This window comes from Garra rufa, unplaced genomic scaffold (genome assembly GCF_049309525.1).
Source record: "Garra rufa unplaced genomic scaffold, GarRuf1.0 hap1_unplaced_001, whole genome shotgun sequence".
Classification (NCBI taxonomy): Eukaryota; Metazoa; Chordata; class Actinopteri; order Cypriniformes; family Cyprinidae; genus Garra; species Garra rufa.
This window is the reverse complement of record NW_027394276.1, coordinates 7,033,605-7,054,690: the sequence shown is the minus strand read 5'-3', so window position 1 is coordinate 7,054,690 and position 21,086 is coordinate 7,033,605. Positions and strand designations below refer to the sequence as shown.

Here is a 21,086-nt window from a genome sequence, read left to right as displayed (position 1 = left end):
TAATTCAACACAACCCCAAATACACGTTTCAACATACTTGCATGAACTGTACAAAATATACATTTACACTTTATTAATAAACAATAATCACTCACCCTGGTTCAATGAATACAATCTAGCTCTTCACAGAGTGCCTCCTCAGCGTTATATCTCCCCTCTAATAATCAATGGAAAGGCATTACTGGACTATTACACAGCAAATAGTTTTCCCACTGTATACACAATATCATTTTCATAACATGTTAGATTATGAAATAAGCGAATACAACACTTACGCTCTATGATTCATCAACAAACTTGAGACACGAATAAACTTCTCCACGTGAGCTCGCAATCAATTCTCATCAATTGTTGCAGATCACAAAACAATCGCCTCTGTATACTATTCCCCGGTGTGATGTTATGTGAATACAAGTGAATATTTACCACCTTTTTGGCGTTTTATGGCATTTATATCACTTTTATCTCCGAAACACACAAACAACGTAGTATATTCGGCAATGCGTTACTCCCACACACGCTCACGCAAGGCTAAAGCTCGGACGTGATCTTGACTCGCTGAAACCTTAAAGGGCCAGCGTCCTAATCTGATTTTATGGAACAGGTATCGGTTTATATTGTAAATGTATTCCTGGTAATACAAACCGTTCATTTTAATTAAACATTTACATACTGGGTAATTTTTCCCTCCCCGGTTACACTCTCCCCTGCTGATAGTCAACGTCCTCGGTGACTACAAATACAGCTTACTCTTCACGCCCCCCCTGAAGTTTTCCTGAAGTATACAGAACAATTCCTGCTAATACCTGGGAAAGCACATCAGGGCTCAAGGTCAATGAATTACATGCGGATTTAGGTAACCGATTAGGATTTGTATGCACCCTAGCCGTTGATCTCTGTGTCCTTCGGGGTTCAGGACATGGTGCATTTAACTGGGTACTACTTCCTGTTTTCCTTCTAGGTACAGGTACAGGCTTCAACACAGGCACTTCTACAGGTAAATCAATACCTTCTGACTCTGACCGGACAAACTCTGACTCTTCTTCCAGAGCCTCATCAGAAACCTCTCCACTTTCATATCCTGGAGAAACAGCCTCATCCCTTTCTTCCTTCTGATCTCCAGTAATATTTCCAGATTCAACAACAGGTGATTCTCGTCTTTCCAGGGCCGCATTAAGGAGTGGTGCTTCTTTTGGAGATTGGACCTCTTCCACCAACACACACTCTACATCCAGTGGTGGCACTTCCTTTTCCAACACAGAGGTAGGTTTTTCCCTAACAGACGGTTTTCGAATCCTTGGTGCTGGAACTGGACCCTTATTCACACAAGGCCTAAGGTTAGATCTGTGCACCCTTTTTATCGGTCCTCCTTCTATCGGCTGCACAGCGTACGTCGATCCCTGAACCTCTACCACCTTATACATGGTGGACGACCATGCATCTTGGATTTTGTTCCTCCCTGGGGGTCGATAGCGGAGATACACATTCTGTCCCACCTCCACTGCTGGACAATACACCTTCTCTTCTTGCTGTGCTACTCTGTCAGCTGCCTTTTTCTCAGCATACTCTTTTGCCCGCAAATGTGCCTCATGGAGTCTTTCCTTATGTGCGTTCAGCCAGTCTTGTCCCTGGTCAGCATTGGGTTCTTGACCCAGCAAGGCATCGATTGGAAGATGGGGTTGGAGGCCAAACAGCAAATGGTATGGTGAATAGCCCGTGGAGGAATGTGGTGTGACATTGTAAGCATAGACAAGCTCTGCTAGGTGCTCCGGCCACCTCCGTTTTTTCTCTGGTGTGAGTGTTCGTAAGAGGTCGTGGAGGGTTCTATTGAACCTCTCGCACTGGGGGTTTCCTTGTGGGTGATGCGGCGTGGTGCGTGTTTTCTTTACTCCGTAGAACCTGCAAAGCTCAGCAATGATGGCACTTTCGAAATTTCTACCCTGGTCGGAATGCAGGCGTTGAGGCACTCCATATTTCAAAAACCATTCTTTTAGCAGAATCTTCGCTGTTGTCTCCGCCTTTTGGTCACGGTTTGCAAATGCCTGACTAAATTTGGTAAAGACGTCCGTAACCACCAGGACATTCTCCCGCCCATCCGCAGCTGGCTCCAAGGTAGTAAAATCCACTGCAATAACCTCCAGCGGTCGTGAAGCTAAGAACGGTGTCCAGGGTGCTTGGATCTTCGGCTGAGGCACCTTCGCCAACACGCACCTCTGACAATTTTTCACCCAGTTTTCAACATCCTTATACATACCCCCCCAGAAACACCTCTGTTTTAACAAGCTAAGAGTTCGTTCTATGCCCTGGTGCCCTAATTGATCATGTACACTTTTTAGAACCTGTTCAGTGAGGCATGCAGGTAACAGCACCTGATGGCACTCTCCAATGTGAACATCTTCAGCTACGCGATACAAGAGTCCATCTTCCTCTCTTATTTTCTTCCACTGTTTCAATAAGGACAGCACTGGCTTAGACAACTCTATCCTCTCTTGGTGAGTTGGCTTTTTCTTCCTGCTCCAGAACTTCTTAAACATGCTGAGGGTTGGATCAGTCTCCTGGAACTGACAGAGTTCAACTTTGGAGTAACCTGGCAGGGTAGGGGTGTTCTCACAGCCCCTGTCATCTCCGACTGGCTCGGATGCCTGCAGCTGCCAAACTTGGCGACACTCAATCCCCGCTGCAACCAGATCTGGCCCCAGAATTGTCCCTGTCCTGAGTGAATTACAAAGGGCAATGCATCCATCATATTCTTGGTCCTCTCCTTCAGGCTCCACCTCCTCCAATCCTGGCCTCCTAGAGAGTGCATCGGCGGCTGTGTTACATCGCCCGGGACGGTACTTCACGTCGAAATCAAAAACAGCAAGCTGAGCTGCCCATCTTTGTTCAGTTGCCCCTAACTTGGCAGTTGTGAGGTGGCAGAGGGGATTATTGTCGGTGATGATAGTGAACTTTGACCCCAAGAGGTAACTCCGAAATTTTTCGGTTACCGCCCACTTCATGGCCAAAAGCTCTAACTTCATACTACTATAATTTCGATCGTTTTGTTCCGCCCCGCGCAACCTTCTACTTGCATAGGCGATTACAACCCTCCTCCCACCCTGATATTGATATAAGACGGCACCTAAACCAAGGTTGCTAGCGTCTGTCTCCACAACAAACGGGAGGTCAAAATCTGGGTACCCAAGTGTTGGAGCACTAGTCAGCCTCTCTTTAAGTTGCTCAAAAGCAGACTGACATAGGGGGGACCAAGACTGCTTAAACAGCTGTTCTACTCTAATAGAACCGTTCCCTCTGAGACAGGCATTAACTACTTCATGCAGCGGACCAGCAATTTGAGAGAAACCCTCAACAAACCTTCGATAATAACTGCAGAAACCCAGGAATGACCTGAGCTCCTTCAAGGTACTGGGTATTGGCCACTCTTTAACCACGCTTACTTTGTCAGGGTCCGTGCTTACTCCCTGAGCCGAGACTCGATGTCCAAGAAACCGGACCTCCGACTGCAGGAAATGACACTTTCCCACCTTGATTTTTAGCCCAGTATCCCTCAGTCTTTTGAACACTGTTTCCAACCTTACCAGATGATCCGAGAAAGTAGCAGAGTACACTAACAAATCGTCCAGGTACACAAGGGCAATGTGAAACACCAGGTCACTCATAATAGATTGCATAAGGCGCTGGAATGTTGCGGGCGCGTTGCAAAGCCCAAAAGGCATACGATGATATTCGTATAGCCCAAACGGGGTGATAAATGCAGTCTTGTGACGGTCTTTCTCAAGTACGGAAACTTGATGATACCCACTTGCAAGGTCTATCGTCGAAAAAATCTCTGCCCCCCCCCCAATGCATCTAGGCTCTCGTCTATGCGTGGTAAGGGGAAAGCATCACGTCTGGTCTTCGCATTTAACTTCCTGTAGTCCACGCAAAGTCGGAGGCTCCCATCAGATTTTCGCACTAGCACAATTGGTGAGGCATAAGAGCTGGAGCTCTCATGTATGACCCCTTTTCTCAACAACTTGGAAATGTGCTCCCTGACTTCTTCAAACTGGGTCGGAGGTATGCTTGAGAGACTGGCGTATCATCCACCAAAGGTATCTCATGTTTCACTTTGTCTGTGTAACCTAGATCATTTTCAGAGGCTGCAAACACATCAGCATATTTTTTCAGGAGCACAGTTAGTTCTGCCTGTTGCTCTGGTGTACCTCCTATATGCAGCTCATTTAGCAAGGGTCCCATGTCCCTGTTAGCTTCTTGTCTACTGTCCTGATCAACACTCTCCCCTTCCTGGTCAGCAGACATGCAGTGAAACCTCACTTCACAGGGGTTACTTTCCACACACTGACATCTGGCAAGCACACCCATCCTAGTCTTAGAAGGTAACCAAACATCTTCTGAAGAAAAATTCACCACCTGAACAGGAAACACCTTACTATGAGGTGGCACTAAGGATGGGACTGGGACCAACCCTCCAGGCAAGGGCCCATTTGCTGGCTCAAACAATGCCCAAATATCACTTCCTGCTGGCCTTTTGTGGACTTTGACATAAACAGTAGCAACAGATGATGCTGGTATGTAGGCTTTGTGTTTGCCACTTACTCGGGCAACTGAAATCTTTTCCATGAGCTCCCCCTCCTGTACTCGATGGAAAGCTTCCCTCCACACAGAGTCCAAGCGACCTCCTAGCGTGTTATCAAACTCAGAGATAACTAGCTGTCTGCATCTCTGAGCTATATTCATTCCTATTACACCAGGTGGTGTCGAGTCGGTCTCTGGAATGTCCCCATTCTTGACTATTAGGAAACCACACTCTGGTATAGTCAATCCCATAACTTGGATATCTAATTCCACATACCCAAGATAAGGCAAAGGCAACTTGTTGGCTGCAGTTATTTTGAGCCACTTCGCTTGTTTCTCTGTGTTGCAAAATAGGTTTTATTCATGCACAGACTGCAAATTTAAAGTGGGACAGAGATTCAGCTTGCATTGCCTGAACCAACTTTGTTCTGCGCTGAAACGCTGTTTTCTGACATTTCAGGGTCTAACTTCAAAAATCATGCAAAACACTTCTAACACCTTCAGATATGTTTCTCTGTGTTGCAAAATAGGTTTTATTCATGCACAGACTGCAAATTTAAAGTGGGACAGAGATTCAGCTTGCATTACCTGAACCAACTTTGTTCTGCGCTGAAACGCTGTTTTCTGACATTTCAGGGTCTAACTTCAAAAATCATGCAAAACACTTCTAACACCTTCAGATATGTTTCTCTGTGTTGCAAAATAGCTTTTATTCATGCACAGACTGCAAATTTAAAGTGGGACAGAGATTCAGCTTGCATTGCCTGAACCAACTTTGTTCTGCGCTGAAACGCTGTTTTCTGACATTTCAGGGTCTAACTTCAAAAATCATGCAAAACACTTCTAACACCTTCAGATATGTTTCTCTGTGTTGCGAAATAGCTTTTATTCATGTACAGACTGCAAATTTAAAGTGGGACCGAGATTCAGCTTGCATTGCCTGAACCAACTTTGTTCTGCGCTGAAAAGCTGTTTTCTGACATTTCAGGGTCTAACTTCAAAAATCATGCAAAACACTTCTAACACCTTCAGATATGTTTCTCTGTGTTGCAAAATAGGTTTTATTCATGCACAGAGTGTAAATTTAAAGTGGGACAGAGATTCAGCTTGCATTGCCTGAACCAACTTTGTTCTGCGCTGAAACGCTGTTTTCTGACATTTCAGGGTCTAACTTCAAAAATCATGCAAAACACTTCTAACACCTTCAGATATGTTTCTCTGTGTTGCAAAATAGGTTTTATTCATGCACAGAGTGTAAATTTAAAGTGGGACAGAGATTCAGCTTGCATTGCCTGAACCAACTTTTTTCTGCGCTGAAACGCTGTTTTCTGACATTTCAGGGTCTAACTTCAAAAATCATGCAAAACACTTCTAACACCTTCAGATATGTTTCTCTGTGTTGCGAAATAGCTTTTATTCATGTACAGACTGCAAATTTAAAGTGGGACCGAGATTCAGCTTGCATTGCCTGAACCAACTTTGTTCTGCGCTGAAAAGCTGTTTTCTGACATTTCAGGGTCTAACTTCAAAAATCATGCAAAACACTTCTAACACCTTCAGATATGTTTCTCTGTGTTGCAAAATAGGTTTTATTCATGCACAGAGTGTAAATTTAAAGTGGGACAGAGATTCAGCTTGCATTGCCTGAACCAACTTTGTTCTGCGCTGAAACGCTGTTTTCTGACATTTCAGGGTCTAACTTCAAAAATCATGCAAAACACTTCTAACACCTTCAGATATGTTTCTCTGTGTTGCAAAATAGGTTTTATTCATGCACAGACTGCAAATTTAAATTGGGACCGAGATTCAGCTTGCATTGCCTGAACCAACTTTGTTCTGCGCTGAAACGCTGTTTTCTGACATTTCAGGGTCTAACTTCAAAAATCATGCAAAACACTTCTAACACCTTCAGATATGTTTCTCTGTGTTGCAAAATAGGTTTTATTCATGCACAGACTGCAAATTTAAAGTGGGAAAGAGATTCAGCTTGCATTGCCTGAACCAACTTTGTTTTCTGACATTTCAGGGTCTAACTTCAAAAATCATGCAAAACACTTCTAACACCTTCAGATATGTTTCTCTGTGTTGCAAAATAGGTTTTATTCATGCACAGACTGCAAATTTAAAGTGGGACAGAGATTCAGCTTGCATTGCCTGAACCAACTTTGTTCTGCGCTGAAACGCTGTTTCCTGACATTTCAGGGTCTAACTTCAAAAATCATGCAAAACACTTCTAACACCTTCAGATATGTTTCTCTGTGTTGCAAAATAGCTTTTATTCATGCACAGACTGCAAATTTAAAGTGGGACAGAGATTCAGCTTGCATTGCCTGAACCAACTTTGTTCTGCGCTGAAACGCTGTTTTCTGACATTTCAGGGTCTAACTTCAAAAATCATGCAAAACACTTCTAACACCTTCAGATATGTTTCTCTGTGTTGCGAAATAGCTTTTATTCATGTACAGACTGCAAATTTAAAGTGGGACCGAGATTCAGCTTGCATTGCCTGAACCAACTTTGTTCTGTGCTGAAAAGCTGTTTTCTGACATTTCAGGGTCTAACTTCAAAAATTATGCAAAATACTTCTAACACCTTCAGATATGTTTCTCTGTGTTGCAAAATAGGTTTTATTCATGCACAGAGTGTAAATTTAAAGTGGGACAGAGATTCAGCTTGCATTGCCTGAACCAACTTTGTTCTGCGCTGAAACGCTGTTTTCTGACATTTCAGGGTCTAACTTCAAAAATCATGCAAAACACTTCTAACACCTTCAGCTATGTTTCTCTGTGTTGCAAAATAGGTTTTATTCATGCACAGACTGCAAATTTAAATTGGGACCGAGATTCAGCTTGCATTGCCTGAACCAACTTTGTTTTCTGACATTTCAGGGTCTAACTTCAAAAATCATGCAAAACACTTCTAACACCTTCAGATATGTGTCGCCAGCCGATGGCCTACTGCCCAATAAAGAGCCAAACACAGGCGAACACTTCAACTTGGGGTCTTTTATTCTCGACTGTGACCACTGGGACACAGCATTAAGGATAGCTTTGGCTTTTTTTGGGGATTGTTTTGTTACAAAATAGGGCAAAAATATTCAGCCATAGAAATAAAATGGGAATTAGTTCCCTGCCGTCAAAGTACAAAAAGTACAAAAACAAGAAATTAAACAATCAGTGTGGCATTTAAAGACAACAAAAAAAAGGGAAATAAAAAGACAACGGTAGTGGCCTTTACACACCTGGAAATAAAACACATACAAATGCACACATAAGGCCACATGCATCGTTCAAATTATCACTGGATTACACACAGTAGTACAGTATTAGCTTTACAACAGATTAATCTTGAATTTGAAAGATAAGTAATTCAACACAACCCCAAATACACGTTTCAACATACTTGCATGAACTGTACAAAATATACATTTACACTTTATTAATAAACAATAATCACTCACCCTGGTTCAATGAATACAATCTAGCTCTTCACAGAGTGCCTCCTCAGCGTTATATCTCCCCTCTAATAATCAATGGAAAGGCATTACTGGACTATTACACAGCAAATAGTTTTCCCACTGTATACACAATATCATTTTCATAACATGTTAGATTATGAAATAAGCGAATACAACACTTACGCTCTATGATTCATCAACAAACTTGAGACACGAATAAACTTCTCCACGTGAGCTCGCAATCAATTCTCATCAATTGTTGCAGATCACAAAACAATCGCCTCTGTATACTATTCCCCGGTGGGATGTTATGTGAATACAAGTGAATATTTACCACCTTTTTGGCGTTTTATGGCATTTATATCACTTTTATCTCCGAAACACACAAACAACGTAGTATATTCGGCAATGCGTTACTCCCACACACGCTCACGCAAGGCTAAAGCTCGGACGTGATCTTGACTCGCTGAAACCTTAAAGGGCCAGCGTCCTAATCTGATTTTATGGAACAGGTATCGGTTTATATTGTAAATGTATTCCTGGTAATACATACCGTTCATTTTAATTAAACATTTACATACTGGGTAATTTTTCCCTCCCCGGTTACACTCTCCCCTGCTGATAGTCAACGTCCTCGGTGACTACAAATACAGCTTACTCTTCACGCCCCCCCTGAAGTTTTCCTGAAGTATACAGAACAATTCCTGCTAATACCTGGGAAAGCACATCAGGGCTCAAGGTCAATGAATTACATGCGGATTTAGGTAACCGATTAGGATTTGTATGCACCCTAGCCGTTGATCTCTGTGTCCTTCGGGGTTCAGGACATGGTGCATTTAACTGGGTACTACTTCCTGTTTTCCTTCTAGGTACAGGTACAGGCTTCAACACAGGCACTTCTACAGGTAAATCAATACCTTCTGACTCTGACCGGACAAACTCTGACTCTTCTTCCAGAGCCTCATCAGAAACCTCTCCACTTTCATATCCTGGAGAAACAGCCTCATCCCTTTCTTCCTTCTGATCTCCAGTAATATTTCCAGATTCAACAACAGGTGATTCTCGTCTTTCCAGGGCCGCATTAAGGAGTGGTGCTTCTTTTGGAGATTGGACCTCTTCCACCAACACACACTCTACATCCAGTGGTGGCACTTCCTTTTCCAACACAGAGGTAGGTTTTTCCCTAACAGACGGTTTTCGAATCCTTGGTGCTGGAACTGGACCCTTATTCACACAAGGCCTAAGGTTAGATCTGTGCACCCTTTTTATCGGTCCTCCTTCTATCGGCTGCACAGCGTACGTCGATCCCTGAACCTCTACCACCTTATACATGGTGGACGACCATGCATCTTGGATTTTGTTCCTCCCTGGGGGTCGATAGCGGAGATACACATTCTGTCCCACCTCCACTGCTGGACAATACACCTTCTCTTCTTGCTGTGCTACTCTGTCAGCTGCCTTTTTCTCAGCATACTCTTTTGCCCGCAAATGTGCCTCATGGAGTCTTTCCTTATGTGCGTTCAGCCAGTCTTGTCCCTGGTCAGCATTGGGTTCTTGACCCAGCAAGGCATCGATTGGAAGATGGGGTTGGAGGCCAAACAGCAAATGGTATGGTGAATAGCCCGTGGAGGAATGTGGTGTGACATTGTAAGCATAGACAAGCTCTGCTAGGTGCTCCGGCCACCTCCGTTTTTTCTCTGGTGTGAGTGTTCGTAAGAGGTCGTGGAGGGTTCTATTGAACCTCTCGCACTGGGGGTTTCCTTGTGGGTGATGCGGCATGGTGCGTGTTTTCTTTACTCCGTAGAACCTGCAAAGCTCAGCAATGATGGCACTTTCGAAATTTCTACCCTGGTCGGAATGCAGGCGTTGAGGCACTCCATATTTCAAAAACCATTCTTTTAGCAGAATCTTCGCTGTTGTCTCCGCCTTTTGGTCACGGTTTGCAAATGCCTGACTAAATTTGGTAAAGACGTCCGTAACCACCAGGACATTCTCCCGCCCATCCGCAGCTGGCTCCAAGGTAGTAAAATCCACTGCAATAACCTCCAGCGGTCGTGAAGCTAAGAACGGTGTCCAGGGTGCTTGGATCTTCGGCTGAGGCACCTTCGCCAACACGCACCTCTGACAATTTTTCACCCAGTTTTCAACATCCTTATACATACCCCCCCAGAAACACCTCTGTTTTAACAAGCTAAGAGTTCGTTCTATGCCCTGGTGCCCTAATTGATCATGTACACTTTTTAGAACCTGTTCAGTGAGGCATGCAGGTAACAGCACCTGATGGCACTCTCCAATGTGAACATCTTCAGCTACGCGATACAAGAGTCCATCTTCCTCTCTTATTTTCTTCCACTGTTTCAATAAGGACAGCACTGGCTTAGACAACTCTATCCTCTCTTGGTGAGTTGGCTTTTTCTTCCTGCTCCAGAACTTCTTAAACATGCTGAGGGTTGGATCAGTCTCCTGGAACTGACAGAGTTCAACTTTGGAGTAACCTGGCAGGGTAGGGGTGTTCTCACAGCCCCTGTCATCTCCGACTGGCTCGGATGCCTGCAGCTGCCAAACTTGGCGACACTCAATCCCCGCTGCAACCAGATCTGGCCCCAGAATTGTCCCTGTCCTGAGTGAATTACAAAGGGCAATGCATCCATCATATTCTTGGTCCTCTCCTTCAGGCTCCACCTCCTCCAATCCTGGCCTCCTAGAGAGTGCATCGGCGGCTGTGTTACATCGCCCGGGACGGTACTTCACGTCGAAATCAAAAACAGCAAGCTGAGCTGCCCATCTTTGTTCAGTTGCCCCTAACTTGGCAGTTGTGAGGTGGCAGAGGGGATTATTGTCGGTGATGATAGTGAACTTTGACCCCAAGAGGTAACTCCGAAATTTTTCGGTTACCGCCCACTTCATGGCCAAAAGCTCTAACTTCATACTACTATAATTTCGATCGTTTTGTTCCGCCCCGCGCAACCTTCTACTTGCATAGGCGATTACAACCCTCCTCCCACCCTGATATTGATATAAGACGGCACCTAAACCAAGGTTGCTAGCGTCTGTCTCCACAACAAACGGGAGGTCAAAATCTGGGTACCCAAGTGTTGGAGCACTAGTCAGCCTCTCTTTAAGTTGCTCAAAAGCAGACTGACATAGGGGGGACCAAGACTGCTTAAACAGCTGTTCTACTCTAATAGAACCGTTCCCTCTGAGACAGGCATTAACTACTTCATGCAGCGGACCAGCAATTTGAGAGAAACCCTCAACAAACCTTCGATAATAACTGCAGAAACCCAGGAATGTCCTGAGCTCCTTCAAGGTACTGGGTATTGGCCACTCTTTAACCACGCTTACTTTGTCAGGGTCCGTGCTTACTCCCTGAGCCGAGACTCGATGTCCAAGAAACCGGACCTCCGACTGCAGGAAATGACACTTTCCCACCTTGATTTTTAGCCCAGTATCCCTCAGTCTTTTGAACACTGTTTCCAACCTTACCAGATGATCCGAGAAAGTACACTAACAAATCGTCCAGGTACACAAGGGCAATGTGAAACACCAGGTCACTCATAATAGATTGCATAAGGCGCTGGAATGTTGCGGGCGCGTTGCAAAGCCCAAAAGGCATACGATGATATTCGTATAGCCCAAACGGGGTGATAAATGCAGTCTTGTGACGGTCTTTCTCAAGTACGGAAACTTGATGATACCCACTTGCAAGGTCTATCGTCGAAAAAATCTCTGCCCCCCCCCAATGCATCTAGGCTCTCGTCTATGCGTGGTAAGGGGAAAGCATCACGTCTGGTCTTCGCATTTAACTTCCTGTAGTCCACGCAAAGTCGGAGGCTCCCATCAGATTTTCGCACTAGCACAATTGGTGAGGCATAAGAGCTGGAGCTCTCATGTATGACCCCTTTTCTCAACAACTTGGAAATGTGCTCCCTGACTTCTTCAAACTGGGTCGGAGGTATGCGTCGGTAGGGTTGAGAGACTGGCGTATCATCCACCAAAGGTATCTCATGTTTCACTTTGTCTGTGTAACCTAGATCATTTTCAGAGGCTGCAAACACATCAGCATATTTTTTCAGGAGCACAGTTAGTTCTGCCTGTTGCTCTGGTGTACCTCCTATATGCAGCTCATTTAGCAAGGGTCCCATGTCCCTGTTAGCTTCTTGTCTACTGTCCTGATCAACACTCTCCCCTTCCTGGTCAGCAGACATGCAGTGAAACCTCACTTCACAGGGGTTACTTTCCACACACTGACATCTGGCAAGCACACCCATCCTAGTCTTAGAAGGTAACCAAACATCTTCTGAAGAAAAATTCACCACCTGAACAGGAAACACCTTACTATGAGGTGGCACTAAGGATGGGACTGGGACCAACCCTCCAGGCAAGGGCCCATTTGCTGGCTCAAACAATGCCCAAATATCACTTCCTGCTGGCCTTTTGTGGACTTTGACATAAACAGTAGCAACAGATGATGCTGGTATGTAGGCTTTGTGTTTGCCACTTACTCGGGCAACTGAAATCTTTTCCATGAGCTCCCCCTCCTGTACTCGATGGAAAGCTTCCCTCCACACAGAGTCCAAGCGACCTCCTAGCGTGTTATCAAACTCAGAGATAACTAGCTGTCTGCATCTCTGAGCTATATTCATTCCTATTACACCAGGTGGTGTCGAGTCGGTCTCTGGAATGTCCCCATTCTTGACTATTAGGAAACCACACTCTGGTATAGTCAATCCCATAACTTGGATATCTAATTCCACATACCCAAGATAAGGCAAAGGCAACTTGTTGGCTGCAGTTATTTTGAGCCACTTCGCTGTGCAGTGAATGTCTCTATCCTCGCCGTGAAGATGCTCCTTAAAAAAACTCTCAGTAAGTGTGCTTACATTACTTCCTGTGTCCAACAAACAATGAACAGGCTCACTACCAATGTAAATAATTACCTCTGGACATGTGCCTATTGCACGCTCAAGAAACCTTTCTTTAGTCAGTGGACCACTATTTGAGCCTTCAGGCCTTCCTCGCATTGCCCGGCTCACTGCAATGGAGGGAGCCCGTTTCCCGACACTGGAGTTGCTGAGGCGGAGGTAGACTGGGATTTTGACCCCTGTGATGCTGTGCAGGTTCGAGCTAAGTGTCCCACTCCCTCACACCTTAGGCAGATTGGCTGACCATCGTCAGTATACCTTGGCCTAAATTTAGGCTTTGTACTCCTACCAGGAACACTGGTTTTCTGAATGGTAAGCTCACGCACAGCATCAGTGAGCTCCCCAATTGCTTTACCTTGTTGAGTAATAACTTTAACCACTTCCTGCAGGGTTACAGCCAGTTCATTGGGCACTGTGCAGCTTGAGTTGGCCTGCTCCGAAACCGCACCCACAATGTTCCTACTTCGAGCAACATTAGCACTGCGAGGTTTGTCTTCCAAGCACCACATCATAGCCTCATCACGGACGTCAAACAATGTGCTGTGTGGCCGCTCTCTCACAAACCTGCGTAGTTCTCTGCGAAGAGTAGGGTCACGCACCCCTTCAATGAACTGGTCTCTGAGCGTTAACCGGGGATCAGACACAATATTGGATGACTGCTGGAGGGCAGCATTCAACAGCTGAGACAGCGAATGAGAATAATCTCGAAAATCTTCCCCATCTAATTGCCGGCGAGCATAAAAGGCATGTAACAGCTGTGGTGTTGTGCGTTTTTCTCTAAAAGCTCCCCTTAAATATGAAAAGAGCTCTTCAGGCTGTTTCATCTCTCCCCCCATACACAGCTTTATCTCATCTAACGCTGAACCCCTTAAATGAGAGAGGATAAAGTCTACCTGATCCACACTGTTTAAACCCCGAACTCGAATGACTCTTTCAATCTCATCAATAAACTCATCTACAGTTTGGTTATCTGTACAACAGTCACCACTGAATGGGACAATCTGACGCTCTCTTGGAATGTATACATAAGATCTGGTACCAGCATTACTCATGTTGGCGAGAGCAGACAGTACTTGGTCATGTTTTTGGCCCAATTCCAAAATTTGTGACTGTAGCTGTGCCACTGGGTTACCTCCGTCATGATCCACAGCCTCGGCACCATCCACGGGTTGGCTGGATCCAGCGTGAGCTTCGGGCACCATCGGGTCCTGATCCATTTCCTGATGCAGTCTCTATATAGCTCTGAAAGCAACAAAGTCACACAACAGTACCAGCTTGCGCACGACGTCAGTTTGGAAGTGTCCGTCTTCCAATGTCCACTTCACCCTCGGTGACAATGTGAACCCCTTTCTAGTCCGGAACACCTGCAAGCACCTCGCCTCCTCCACGTCTCTCCAGGCACGCTGCACCAGCTGTCATTAACGAAACTCCTCTTCACCACTACCGTTGTCTATATCAGCCACTGTATCCCAAAAACCAAACAAAAACCCCAAAAGCTATCAAGGAGAACCCCACTCCTGGTACCAAAAATAGGTGTCGCCAGCCGATGGCCTACTGCCCAATAAAGAGCCAAACACAGGCGAACACTTCAACTTGGGGTCTTTTATTCTCGACTGTGACCACTGGGACACAGCATTAAGGATAGCTTTGGCTTTTTTTGGGGATTGTTTTGTTACAAAATAGGGCAAAAATATTCAGCCATAGAAATAAAATGGGAATTAGTTCCCTGCCGTCAAAGTACAAAAAGTACAAAAACAAGAAATTAAACAATCAGTGTGGCATTTAAAGACAACAAAAAAAGGGAAATAAAAAGACAACGGTAGTGGCCTTTACACACCTGGAAATAAAACACATACAAATGCACACATAAGGCCACATGCATCGTTCAAATTATCACTGGATTACACACAGTAGTACAGTATTAGCTTTACAACAGATTAATCTTGAATTTGAAAGATAAGTAATTCAACACAACCCCAAATACACGTTTCAACATACTTGCATGAACTGTACAAAATATACATTTACACTTTATTAATAAACAATAATCACTCACCCTGGTTCAATGAATACAATCTAGCTCTTCACAGAGTGCCTCCTCAGCGTTATATCTCCCCTCTAATAATCAATGGAAAGGCATTACTGGACTATTACACAGCAAATAGTTTTCCCACTGTATACACAATATCATTTTCATAACATGTTAGATTATGAAATAAGCGAATACAACACTTACGCTCTATGATTCATCAACAAACTTGAGACACGAATAAACTTCTCCACGTGAGCTCGCAATCAATTCTCATCAATTGTTGCAGATCACAAAACAATCGCCTCTGTATACTATTCCCCGGTGGGATGTTATGTGAATACAAGTGAATATTTACCACCTTTTTGGCGTTTTATGGCATTTATATCACTTTTATCTCCGAAACACACAAACAACGTAGTATATTCGGCAATGCGTTACTCCCACACACGCTCACGCAAGGCTAAAGCTCGGACGTGATCTTGACTCGCTGAAACCTTAAAGGGCCAGCGTCCTAATCTGATTTTATGGAACAGGTATCGGTTTATATTGTAAATGTATTCCTGGTAATACAAACCGTTCATTTTAATTAAACATTTACATACTGGGTAATTTTTCCCTCCCCGGTTACATATGTTTCTCTGTGTTGCAAAATAGGTTTTATTCATGCACAGACTGCAAATTTAAAGTGGGACAGAGATTCAGCTTGCATTGCCTGAACCAACTTTGTTCTGCGCTGAAACGCTGTTTTCTGACATTTCAGGGTCTAACTTCAAAAATCATGCAAAACACTTCTAACACCTTCAGATATGTTTCTCTGTGTTGCAAAATAGGTTTTATTCATGCACAGACTGCAAATTTAAAGTGGGACAGAGATTCAGCTTGCATTACCTGAACCAACTTTGTTCTGCGCTGAAACGCTGTTTTCTGACATTTCAGGGTCTAACTTCAAAAATCATGCAAAACACTTCTAACACCTTCAGATATGTTTCTCTGTGTTGCAAAATAGCTTTTATTCATGCACAGACTGCAAATTTAAAGTGGGACAGAGATTCAGCTTGCATTGCCTGAACCAACTTTGTTCTGCGCTGAAACGCTGTTTTCTGACATTTCAGGGTCTAACTTCAAAAATCATGCAAAACACTTCTAACACCTTCAGATATGTTTCTCTGTGTTGCGAAATAGCTTTTATTCATGTACAGACTGCAAATTTAAAGTGGGACCGAGATTCAGCTTGCATTGCCTGAACCAACTTTGTTCTGCGCTGAAAAGCTGTTTTCTGACATTTCAGGGTCTAACTTCAAAAATCATGCAAAACACTTCTAACACCTTCAGATATGTTTCTCTGTGTTGCAAAATAGGTTTTATTCATGCACAGAGTGTAAATTTAAAGTGGGACAGAGATTCAGCTTGCATTGCCTGAACCAACTTTGTTCTGCGCTGAAACGCTGTTTTCTGACATTTCAGGGTCTAACTTCAAAAATCATGCAAAACACTTCTAACACCTTCAGATATGTTTCTCTGTGTTGCAAAATAGGTTTTATTCATGCACAGACTGCAAATTTAAAGTGGGAAAGAGATTCAGCTTGCATTGCCTGAACCAACTTTGTTTTCTGACATTTCAGGGTCTAACTTCAAAAATCATGCAAAACACTTCTAACACCTTCAGATATGTTTCTCTGTGTTGCAAAATAGCTTTTATTCATGCACAGACTGCAAATTTAAAGTGGGACAGAGATTCAGCTTGCATTGCCTGAACCAACTTTGTTCTGCGCTGAAACGCTGTTTTCTGACATTTCAGGGTCTAACTTCAAAAATCATGCAAAACACTTCTAACACCTTCAGATATGTTTCTCTGTGTTGCGAAATAGCTTTTATTCATGTACAGACTGCAAATTTAAAGTGGGACCGAGATTCAGCTTGCATTGCCTGAACCAACTTTGTTCTGCGCCTGAAAAGCTGTTTTCTGACATTTCAGGGTCTAACTTCAAAAATCATGCAAAACACTTCTAACACCTTCAGATATGTTTCTCTGTGTTGCAAAATAGGTTTTATTCATGCACAGAGTGTAAATTTAAAGTGGGACAGAGATTCAGCTTGCATTGCCTGAACCAACTTTGTTCTGCGCTGAAACGCTGTTTTCTGACATTTCAGGGTCTAACTTCAAAAATCATGCAAAACACTTCTAACACCTTCAGATATGTTTCTCTGTGTTGCAAAATAGCTTTTATTCATGCACAGACTGCAAATTTAAATTGGGACCGAGATTCAGCTTGCATTGCCTGAACCAACTTTGTTCTGCGCTGAAACGTTGTTTTCTGACATTTCAGGGTCTAACTTCAAAAATCATGCAAAACACTTCTAACACCTTCAGATATGTTTCTCTGTGTTGCAAAATAGGTTTTATTCATGCACAGAGTGTAAATTTAAAGTGGGACAGAGATTCAGCTTGCATTGCCTGAACCAACTTTGTTCTGCGCTGAAACGCTGTTTTCTGACATTTCAGGGTCTAACTTCAAAAATCATGCAAAACACTTCTAACACCTTCAGATATGTTTCTCTGTGTTGCAAAATAGGTTTTATTCATGCACAGACTGCAAATTTAAAGTGGGAAAGAGATTCAGCTTGCATTGCCTGAACCAACTTTGTTTTCTGACATTTCAGGGTCTAACTTCAAAAATCATGCAAAACACTTCTAACACCTTCAGATATGTTTCTCTGTGTTGCAAAATAGCTTTTATTCATGCACAGACTGCAAATTTAAAGTGGGACAGAGATTCAGCTTGCATTGCCTGAACCAACTTTGTTCTGCGCTGAAACGCTGTTTTCTGACATTTCAGGGTCTAACTTCAAAAATCATGCAAAACACTTCTAACACCTTCAGATATGTTTCTCTGTGTTGCGAAATAGCTTTTATTCATGTACAGACTGCAAATTTAAAGTGGGACCGAGATTCAGCTTGCATTGCCTGAACCAACTTTGTTCTGCGCCTGAAAAGCTGTTTTCTGACATTTCAGGGTCTAACTTCAAAAATCATGCAAAACACTTCTAACACCTTCAGATATGTTTCTCTGTGTTGCAAAATAGGTTTTATTCATGCACAGAGTGTAAATTTAAAGTGGGACAGAGATTCAGCTTGCATTGCCTGAACCAACTTTGTTCTGCGCTGAAACGCTGTTTTCTGACATTTCAGGGTCTAACTTCAAAAATCATGCAAAACACTTCTAACACCTTCAGATATGTTTCTCTGTGTTGCAAAATAGCTTTTATTCATGCACAGACTGCAAATTTAAATTGGGACCGAGATTCAGCTTGCATTGCCTGAACCAACTTTGTTCTGCGCTGAAACGTTGTTTTCTGACATTTCAGGGTCTAACTTCAAAAATCATGCAAAACACTTCTAACACCTTCAGATATGTTTCTCTGTGTTGCAAAATAGGTTTTATTCATGCACAGACTGCAAATTTAAAGTGGGAAAGAGATTCAGCTTGCATTGCCTGAACCAACTTTGTTCTGCGCTGAAACGCTGTTTTCTGACATTTCAGGCTCTAACTTCAAAAATCATGCAAAACACTTCTAACACCTTCAGATATGTTTCTCTGTGTTGCAAAATAGGTTTTATTCATGCACAGACTGCAAATTTAAAGTGGGAAAGAGATTCAGCTTGCATTGCCTGAACCAACTTTGTTCTGCGCTGAAACGCTGTTTTCTGACATTTCAGGGTCTAACTTCAAAAATCATGCAAATCACTTCTAACACCTTCAGATATGTTTCTCTGTGTTGCAACATAGGTTTTATTCATGCACAGAGTGTAAATTTAAAGTGGGACCGAGATTCAGCTTGCATTGCCTGAACCAACTTTGTTCTGCGCTGAAACGCTGTTTCCTGACATTTCAGGGTCTAACTTCAAAAATCATGCAAAACACTTCTAACACCTTCAGATATGTTTCTCTGTGTTGCAAAATAGCTTTTATTCATGCACAGACTGCAAATTTAAAGTGGGACAGAGATTCAGCTTGCATTGCCTGAACCAACTTTGTTCTGCGCTGAAACGCTGTTTTCTGACATTTCAGGGTCTAACTTCAAAAATCATGCAAAACACTTCTAACACCTTCAGATATGTTTCTCTGTGTTGCGAAATAGCTTTTATTCATGTACAGACTGCAAATTTAAAGTGGGACCGAGATTCAGCTTGCATTGCCTGAACCAACTTTGTTCTGCGCTGAAAAGCTGTTTTCTGACATTTCAGGGTCTAACTTCAAAAATTATGCAAAATACTTCTAACACCTTCAGATATGTTTCTCTGTGTTGCAAAATAGGTTTTATTCATGCACAGAGTGTAAATTTAAAGTGGGACAGAGATTCAGCTTGCATTGCCTGAACCAACTTTGTTCTGCGCTGAAACGCTGTTTTCTGACATTTCAGGGTCTAACTTCAAAAATCATGCAAAACACTTCTAACACCTTCAGCTATGTTTCTCTGTGTTGCAAAATAGGTTTTATTCATGCACAGACTGCAAATTTAAATTGGGACCGAGATTCAGCTTGCATTGCCTGAACCAACTTTGTTTTCTGACATTTCAGGGTCTAACTTCAAAAATCATGCAAAACACTTCTAACACCTTCAGATATGTGTCGCCAGCCGATGGCCTACTGCCCAATAAAGAGCCAAACACAGGCGAACACTTCAACTTGGGGTCTTTTATTCTCGACTGTGACCACTGGGACACAGCATTAAGGATAGCTTTGGCTTTTTTTGGGGATTGTTTTGTTACAAAATAGGGCAAAAATATTCAGCCATAGAAATAAAATGGGAATTAGTTCCCTGCCGTCAAAGTACAAAAAGTACAAAAACAAGAAATTAAACAATCAGTGTGGCATTTAAAGACAACAAAAAAAAGGGAAATAAAAAGACAACGGTAGTGGCCTTTACACACCTGGAAATAAAACACATACAAATGCACACATAAGGCCACATGCATCGTTCAAATTATCACTGGATTACACACAGTAGTACAGTATTAGCTTTACAACAGATTAATCTTGAATTTGAAAGATAAGTAATTCAACACAACCCCAAATACACGTTTCAACATACTTGCATGAACTGTACAAAATATACATTTACACTTTATTAATAAACAATAATCACTCACCCTGGTTCAATGAATACAATCTAGCTCTTCACAGAGTGCCTCCTCAGCGTTATATCTCCCCTCTAATAATCAATGGAAAGGCATTACTGGACTATTACACAGCAAATAGTTTTCCCACTGTATACACAATATCATTTTCATAACATGTTAGATTATGAAATAAGCGAATACAACACTTACGCTCTATGATTCATCAACAAACTTGAGACACGAATAAACTTCTCCACGTGAGCTCGCAATCAATTCTCATCAATTGTTGCAGATCACAAAACAATCGCCTCTGTATACTATTCCCCGGTGTGATGTTATGTGAATACAAGTGAATATTTACCACCTTTTTGGCGTTTTATGGCATTTATATCACTTTTATCTCCGAAACACACAAACAACGTAGTATATTCGGCAATGCGTTACTCCCACACACGCTCACGCAAGGCTAAAGCTCGGACGTGATCTTGACTCGCTGAAACCTTAAAGGGCCAGCGTCCTAATCTGATTTTATGGAACAGGTATCGGTTTATATTGTAAATGTATTCCTGGTAATACAAACCGTTCATTTTAATTAAACATTTACATACTGGGTAATTTTTCCCTCCCCGGTTACATATGTTTCTCTGTGTTGCAAAATAGGTTTTATTCATGCACAGACTGCAAATTTAAAGTGGGACAGAGATTCAGCTTGCATTGCCTGAACCAACTTTGTTCTGCGCTGAAACGCTGTTTTCTGACATTTCAGGGTCTAACTTCAAAAATCATGCAAAACACTTCTAACACCTTCAGATATGTTTCTCTGTGTTGCAAAATAGGTTTTATTCATGCACAGACTGCAAATTTAAAGTGGGACAGAGATTCAGCTTGCATTACCTGAACCAACTTTGTTCTGCGCTGAAACGCTGTTTTCTGACATTTCAGGGTCTAACTTCAAAAATCATGCAAAACACTTCT

General features: G+C 42.9%; 1 pseudogene; it reads right to left on the bottom strand.

Moving 5' to 3' along the window:
* Positions 1–746: 746 nt before the first annotated feature.
* Positions 747–13,056, bottom strand: LOC141302355 (uncharacterized; annotated as a pseudogene).
* Between the last annotated feature and the right edge of the window lie 8,030 nt (positions 13,057–21,086).